The 8,059-nt window shown below is 46.5% G+C and overlaps 1 pseudogene; it reads right to left on the bottom strand.

Annotated features, from left to right (window-relative positions):
• Nucleotides 1-306: 306 nt before the first annotated feature.
• On the bottom strand, nt 307-7,865 carry LOC136488422 (uncharacterized; annotated as a pseudogene).
• Nucleotides 7,866-8,059: the final 194 nt, after the last annotated feature.

Genomic DNA, 8,059 nt, shown 5'->3' with positions numbered 1-8,059 from the left:
GCTCTTCTCTCTTAAAGAATTTCCATGCAAAACAAGAGTCTGCTTCTGTAATTAATTCACCTACTGCAAAACAAAAGGTCTAGCAGAAATTCTGGACCCGTCCTTGGATATGTTGCCAATGTCAGTTAAAAACGCCAATTGTTATGTGAACAATTGCAAAACTTAGTCATCGAGTAGGATGAGTGGTATGCATTGTTTATCAGGACGCTTTCATTTTGCGCATTCATACTGGTATTGAAATGCAAGTCAACACATCAGTTCAATGTGTGCTACAACTGCATGCATCTGCCATTGCATTGCTAGTGCTCAATTGTTCTGTTGGATGCCACTGCCACCATAATACTGTTTTGTTGTCTGACAAGAAAATTCTGCAAATGTCATCCCTTCTTTTAGCCTTGATAACAGAGGGGGGATTTTTTTCAGAATTCCTTGCATAAATGCATCTTCATCACAAGGCCCTGCTGATCCATCACTGACGGCCGAAGTCCCCTTGCTAAGAATGGATTCACCTTCATCTAAAGAATAACTAGGATAAGCTAAAGTTTTGTCCCATGAGGGCTGTAGGAAGACAACAAAAGTCTCCCGGCTGATGTCTGTGGAACTCAAAGGTCTACTCACAGCATGAAGTGTAGATTTCAATTTCCCTTCGGACAAGATGTCTGCTGCCTCTCCAACCTGAACAATGAAGTTCTCAGGAGAGCATCTAACAGAGAATATCTTCCTTCCATTGCATAACTGCAAGTGTGTGTGGCCATCAGGAGGATGACATTCCAGGTTGACCAAACTATTTTCGTCCTCAGAGGCTCTCAGGAACAATGGTGCTGTTAAAACAGTGAGGATTCCATAGTCATAGTGCCATTCCTGCCATAAGTTTAACAGGGAAATTTCAGCAGCAGCCTGACCCGGAATCGAGGCATCCTTAGAATCATTTTCTTTTATTGACATTACAGTAGTCCCATCTTCTGACTCAATGCAGCACCCAGACCTCCTTCCAGAACACGACGGAGAAGGTTTTACTGCCACTTTATTCACCGAACCTTTCCTCTTTGTGCTCTTATCCCTGATGACATTGTTATCCAGCTCAGAATGGTAGTGAATGAGCCTCGCCTTTGCCGTCCCAAAGTCGGTGATGCTCTGCTCTAGCTGACCTCTACCGGTGACAATATCGCAAGCTCGTGCAACCAAAATCCCAAGCTCCATCATGTACAAACCAAGCTCCTTAACGAGGTCACCAAGATTCTCCATATCATCATCACCGTTAGCCTCCTCAGGTTGGTCACAATCCTGTATCTTATCCTAAGAATTACACTCATTGTTGTTGTTCACAGACTCAAGCAAGGTGAGTTCACCTGAATGCCTTAGAAGCCGCGCGAACGAGGATACGGACCGATCGAGCTTCTTCAAAGGAACGTCGCTGCCCAATCCGAGGTTCTGAAATAATCGACGGAAATATATCAAGGCACATTGCACTTTCAAGGTCAACAACGAGAAGAAGGAAGAGGCTTGTGCCATTAAAAAAGTTTGTAATTACACATAGGCCATTAAAAAAGTTGACCGCACACATATGCCACCATTCTGAACTTCTTTGCTCTCCAAGCCATTTCATCCGCATTCCGTTCGTTTTTCACCGTTTCGAAGTCCTCACAAATAGGTCAGGTCAGTCAAAACGTCCATAATACCCCTCTCATCCCTATCCTCTCTCTCTCAAACTCGACCTCATCTCTCTTCTCCGCGCGCGCCCGCGGCGGCCGAGGCGGAGCTCCCCCGCGCCCCCGCCCACGGCGGCTGGCCGGGGCGGAGCTCCCCTGTGGCGGCCGGAGCTCACCTTCTCGCATCACCTCCACGCGCGCTGTGGCAGATCCACGGCGAGGACCCGTTGTGGCAGCTCCACGCGCACCGCCTCCTGGCTCTCGCCGCCGCCGTTGGGGACGAGTGAAAACTCTAGTTTGGTTTTGGTTAATTGATAAAACCCTAAGTGCTAACCTAGTTTATCAAAATGATCATGAGATAGGTAGCACTACTCCAAGTGATGAAGCAATGACGAAGATCATGACATGGTTATGATCAAAGACTTGAACTTGGGAAAAAAGAAAGAGAAAAACAAAAGGCTCAAGGCAAAGGTATAAAATGTAGGAGCCATTTTGTTTTAGTGATCAAGACACTTAATGAGTGTGATCACATTTAGGATAGATAGCCGTACTATTAAGAGGAGTGAAACTCGTATCGAAATACGGTTATCAAAGTGCCACTAGATGCTCTAATTCATTGCACATGCATTTAGGATCTAGTGGAGTGCTAACACCCTTGAAATATTTGTGAAAATATGCTAACAAATGTGCACAAGGTGTTACACTTAGTGGTTGACACATTTGAGCAAGGGTGAAGGAGATAGAGATGCTAGAGGGTCAGTCTTGCTATTTTACAACTGACCGGACTGAAGGACCGGAAACGGCGACCAGAGGGGGAGGGTGAATGGGAGCCTCAAATTTCTTGCAAAATATTTGTCCGCTATCCCAAAGTTACCCCAAACACAAGCGAGCTGGCGAAACTAAAATACCCAAGCCAACTGGTAACGAGAGTACTTAGATCAATTCTTTGGAACAGTACAATACCAACGCAACAGATGAAATTCGATTTTGGAGCTCAGATGACCAAACTGCATTCAAAATGAGAAATCAAGGCCTGAAAAATTACACCAAAAAATCAGCTGGAAATTCGCCGATGGCTGGGCTGCAGACCACCGAGCGCTGGGGACTGACTCTCCTGCAGAGATGAAACAGACTGGGCACTCAGGCCAAACTGGCAAGCAACAACAGTTCGGAGTTGAAGAATGAGCAGCCACCAGGAGGTGCTGCCTGCCTCCTGGACGTTGGCCAAACAAGTACAGAGAGAAGCTAACGAGAGCACATGCTCAAGCCAGTCAACAAACTAATCAAACAAGTGAATATTTAATTAGTTCAAAAACTATTGCTTGAAAAGGGGCAGCAACCAACGACACGACGAACAATGTTGCCTGGAATACGAAGCTGGTGGGACTGCTCACCGATGCGGAAGAGCTCGTGACTCAAAAACGAAGACTGACGAACAGGAACCGAGCGCACAGGAGCGGACGAGTCTCAATGTCCCAGGGGCGAGTGGTGCTCTGGTGAGCGGGCACGGCAGCTGAGGCCGGCGTTGGTGCCGCTGTCACTGAGTGCTGCTGGGGCCGCCCGTACGCATGCATGTACGTGAGTGCCTAAGAACAGCGCATGAACAGAGCGACGAACCGAGGGAGGCAACTCCGAAAATCCGACTAGAACTGGATCAAATCAACATGAACCACGCCCAAAATTTGCACAGACCAAATTCAATGCGCTATGAATCTAGCCCCAAGAAATCATTTCCTTGGATTGATCCAAACTCCGGGAAAACAAGATCGTAGGCATGAACAAAAATGGGGAAAAACTCAAGAACACAGTGACAAAAATCACACACAAAATCACTGAATCCCGGAGGACAACTGGAGGATTCGGGCCTCCATTCCCACACCAAATCTCAGTTTACACTCACGAATTTCTTCATAAGTGGACCTCTCTCTTAAGAACTAGAAGAAGTGCTAACCCTAGGTGGAAGGGGGAAATGAGAGAATGGTAAAGAGGTAAGGGAGATGGGGCTCCCTCATCCTATTTAACAGGGCTATTACACAATCCTAGTTTTGCCCCTGGATACTATTGAGTCAAACCACTTAGCCCAAGGGCGTTATGGACCAACCCGGTGTCATCTTCATCCGACGGCCACCGCACCTCCTCATCAGTAGCTTCGCCTCGACGTGAACTCCCCGATGCCGCCATGTGCCGTCCGTTCCTACTCAGAACCTCCACCCAGGTTTTGAGGCCCAAACCCGTAAACCTACCACCGATGGTTTTGAGGCCCAAACCACCAAACCTGCTCGCAAGTAGCGTACTCTGTACGCGTCCCCCGCCGCTCGACACGTGTCACCGTTGTCCTCGACCGGCCGGCACGCCAAGTCCTCTGAGCCTCCCTCGACCCGCACGTCCTCTGTCTTGACTCGGTCAACACCGTCACTCCCATGTCTTCTTGCACTTGTCGATGTCCCAAGTGTCAGCCACCGCGGCTAGTCACCCGGCCTCTGGGTCCCTCGGTCCAAGCCTCACGTCCATCCTTCACCGCACCCAGTCCGTCGGCACGGCACGTCCTCCTTGACCTTCACCTCACCGTCGACCACCGCATCCGAGCTCCACACATGCACAACACAAGCCAAGAGACATGTCGCACACATAGCTTTCGTCATGGTAGGGTTAGTCACCACTCAACCCACTTCGTGGATCACATTGACAATCACTCATCACAAAATGAACACACAAGGGTACTTGTCAACCTTGTGTTCGCAATCTCTCCCTTGATGAGTGCATTGTCAACACCAATACACGAACAGCTTGAGCAAAAGAAAAAAGAAGAAGAAGAGAAAACAAAGAACTCACCCAAATGACCAAAAGCCAAAGAAAAGCCAAGAACCGGGTCATTTGAAAATGAGCAAAACTTGGTCCCCAAAGACATGGGCAATGGCTCGACGCAACCAAGTAAAACAAAGCTAGCCCTCAAGAAGAGGCAACAGGCTCAACACCACTAGCAAAGCTCGAAAAGCCAAAAAAACTGCTAGACCCTCCAGAAGAGGCAAAGGCTCAACACATCTAGCAAAACAACTCAAATGCAACTCCCCCTGAACAAGTGCAATCTCTCTCAAATGAATGCACATCTCTCAACTTTGGGTGGAATTGGAAGTTTCTTCCCCTTTTCTGAATATTTCTCCCCTTGTGTCCCCCTTGTGCCATTGTGAGTGTGGAAACTTCTCCCCCTTGTTGACACATGCACTTATCAAGTTAGAGCCCAAAGATTGCAACTCCCCCTCAAAACAAGCTATGAATGCAGAAATGCACAAATGCAGAAGCTTCAAGATTATAGCAAGTAGATTGAAAGGATGCTCTAGTTGATGCTGTCATGTATATATAGCAACACATATAAGTGCTAGCAAATGCTCAAGGTGACCAAATGAGACAAAATATGGCATTTAAGCAAGTTTGATCAAGTTTGAGCAATTTTAAAAGAGGGTTCACCACCAAAGGAGCACATAGCAAAAAATAGACAGGAGATCGACCTTGTGCTACACATGTATGCAAAGTGAACTACCCCAAATAAATTTCACACATCATGGCATGAGACAAACTTGTGGTTTGATCAAATTTTAGATACCAATTGAAATTTATCGGAGTTATGCAGCTTATTACCAAAGTTTGTCAGACAAGTGTGTGCGGGAGGTTATCTGTGCCATCAAAACCTGACTTAGCGACCATGTCAAGCCTATGCCAAAGGCAGTCGGAAGCTTAAGACAATGATCTCGGTATCCATTACAGAGCTCAAGTTCACAAATAAGTGCAATTTGGAGCTATCTCGATACTCTAACATAGGATAGTACAGACCCATCCCGATCTTTTCAAATCACTTAGTTTGTTTTTCAAGTTTTAGCACAAATTCAAGTTTCTCAAGCAAGTGTGTAACTCAAAGTATTAGCCGTAGCAACTAAGCATATATATGAAGCAAAAAAGATCTCGACACATTCTACACATGCTAGTTTCCACAAGTAGTGGTGAACACATTTCATGTTTCAACAAGTTTTAATCAAGTTCACAATTTGGAAAACAAGCTTAGCTCATAACATGCATCAATTGATCAAAAGGAGCCTAAGCCAAAAGCACATCATGTATATCCATAACATCCCCAACAAGAGCATAGTGTCAATCTAGCTACTATAAGGATGAAGCTCAGGATGCAATATGATACATGATGATATGATATGCAAGTACGATATAAAAACAAAAACAAAGACTAAACTACAAAGAAAAGCAAAACTAGAATACAACAACCAAAGTTCCCCTCCTCTAAAAAGGGAAACAAACTCCAAGCTCCCCTCGCAAGCGAGCAAACTGGGCTTGGTCAAGTGGTTTGGCGAAGATATCTACGAGCTGGTTTTGGGTATCAATGTGGTGCAGATCGATATCACCTTTCTCATAGTGGTCACGCAAGAAGTGAAAGCGAACTTCTATGTGCTTTGTCTTTGAGTGAAGGACTGGGTTTTTGGCTACACTTATGGTACTGGTGCTGTCACAAAACAAAGGCACTCGCCTAAACTCTAACCCAAAGTCTCTCAGAGTAGCTATCATCCAAAGCAACTGGGAACAACAAGCAGCAGCAACAACATACTCAGCTTCTGTGGTGGACTAGGCGATGCTAGACTGCTTGCGAGAAGACCAAGACACAAGAGAAGATCCACGAAACTAACAAGTCTCCGAAGTGGACTTCCTCTCAACACGACAACCAGCATAATCCGCATCAGAATACCCGCAAAGAGAAAGAGAGGAGGAGGCCGAAAACCAAAGACCAAACTCAGGTGTAAAACGAAGGTACCTAAGGATCCGCTTGATGGCTTGATGATGAGACATGCGCGGCGAAGACTGAAAGCGCCCGCACAAGCAGACTGCGAACTGGATGTCCGGTCTCATTGCCGTTAGGTACAGCAGGGACCCAATCATGCTTTGGTATTCCTTCTAGTCCACGGCTTCTCCCTCCGTGTCCTCATCCAGGGTCGTCGTGGTTGACATGGGCGTCAAAAGAGGCTTGGCCTCACCCATATCAAAGTTCTTGAGCACATCCTTGGTGTACTTGCCTTGGTGCACGAACGTCCCCTCGCGAGTTTGCTTGATTTGCAGCCTGAGGAAGAAAGTCAATTCGCCCATCATGCTCATCTCAAATTCCCTGCTCATAGTATCTGAAAACTTGGCAACAAGAGCATGAGAAGAGCCACCAAAGATTATATCATCCACGTATATCTGAACCAAAAGGATGTATGTGCCTTGCTTGAGGAGGAACAAAGTCTTATCTACAGAACCCATCCTAAAACCCTTATCAAGCAAGAAAGCTTTCAAACGCTCATACCAGGCTCTCGTGGCTTGTTTCAAACCATACAAGGCTTTGTAGAGTTTAAAAACATGGTTGGGGTACTTAGGATTTTCAAAGCCAGGGGGTTGCCTCACATAAACCTCTTCCTCTATGTACCCATTCAAGAAGGCACTCTTCACATCCATCTGATACAACTTCAACCCTTTCAAAGCTGCAAATGCTAAAAGGATCCTAATGACTTCTAGACGAGCAACAGGAGCAAAGGTTTCTTCATAGTCTATTCCCTCTTTTTGGCAAAAACCCTGAGCCACTAATCTCGCCTTATTTCTCACTACCACCCCATCCTCACTCTACTTGTTCTTGTAAACCCACTTTGTACCTATGGGGTGGCACTCTGGTGGAGGTGGAACTAAAACCCACACTTGGTTTCGCTCAAAGTTCTCTAACTCCTCATGCATAGCATTGACCCAATCGGCATTAGATAGTGCGTGTCCAATATCTTGAGGCTCAAAAGAAGCTATGAAAGCAGAATGAGCGAAGTGTGAGATCTGATGTGACCTAGACCGTGTGACCCTTTGGTCGATGTTGCCGATCATGGTCTGAGGTGGGTGGCGACGCTGAATGTGCCGAGGTGCTTCTCTCAAAGAGGTCACCTCCCCCTCCACAGCAGCTGGGGCCTCCTCAGGTGCAGCCGGCGTAGGCTGAGGAGGTGGCTCGTGTGGACCCCAAGTAGTGGAAGAAGACGGATCAGGATCGTGAGCCGAAGTAGTCGTCGCAGACTCGACTGGAGCAACCAAAGAGGTCGGCTCGGCATCTCTCCAATCAGCATCTTCCTCATTCTCCTCAACAAAGATGCTCTCAGCGATCTCCTGATCACCTGCACTTTCAAAGACAGGAATAGAACAAGGCATGGTCTCGTCGAAAGTGACCTCATAGGTCTCCACAACTTGGTTAGTTTCAAGGTTAAGAACATGATATGCATGAGAATGAGAAGCATAACCAAGAAAAATACCATCGGAAGACCTAGACTCGAACCTATCAAAATTACCTTGTTTCAGAATGAAGCACTTGCATCCAAATACTCTAAAGTGGCTTACCTTGGGTG

The sequence above is a fragment of the Miscanthus floridulus genome, chromosome 10 (genome assembly GCF_019320115.1).
Source record: "Miscanthus floridulus cultivar M001 chromosome 10, ASM1932011v1, whole genome shotgun sequence".
Classification (NCBI taxonomy): Eukaryota; Viridiplantae; Streptophyta; class Magnoliopsida; order Poales; family Poaceae; genus Miscanthus; species Miscanthus floridulus.
The sequence above is the reverse complement of the archived record's forward strand: the minus strand, read 5'-3'. Positions and strand labels throughout refer to the sequence as shown.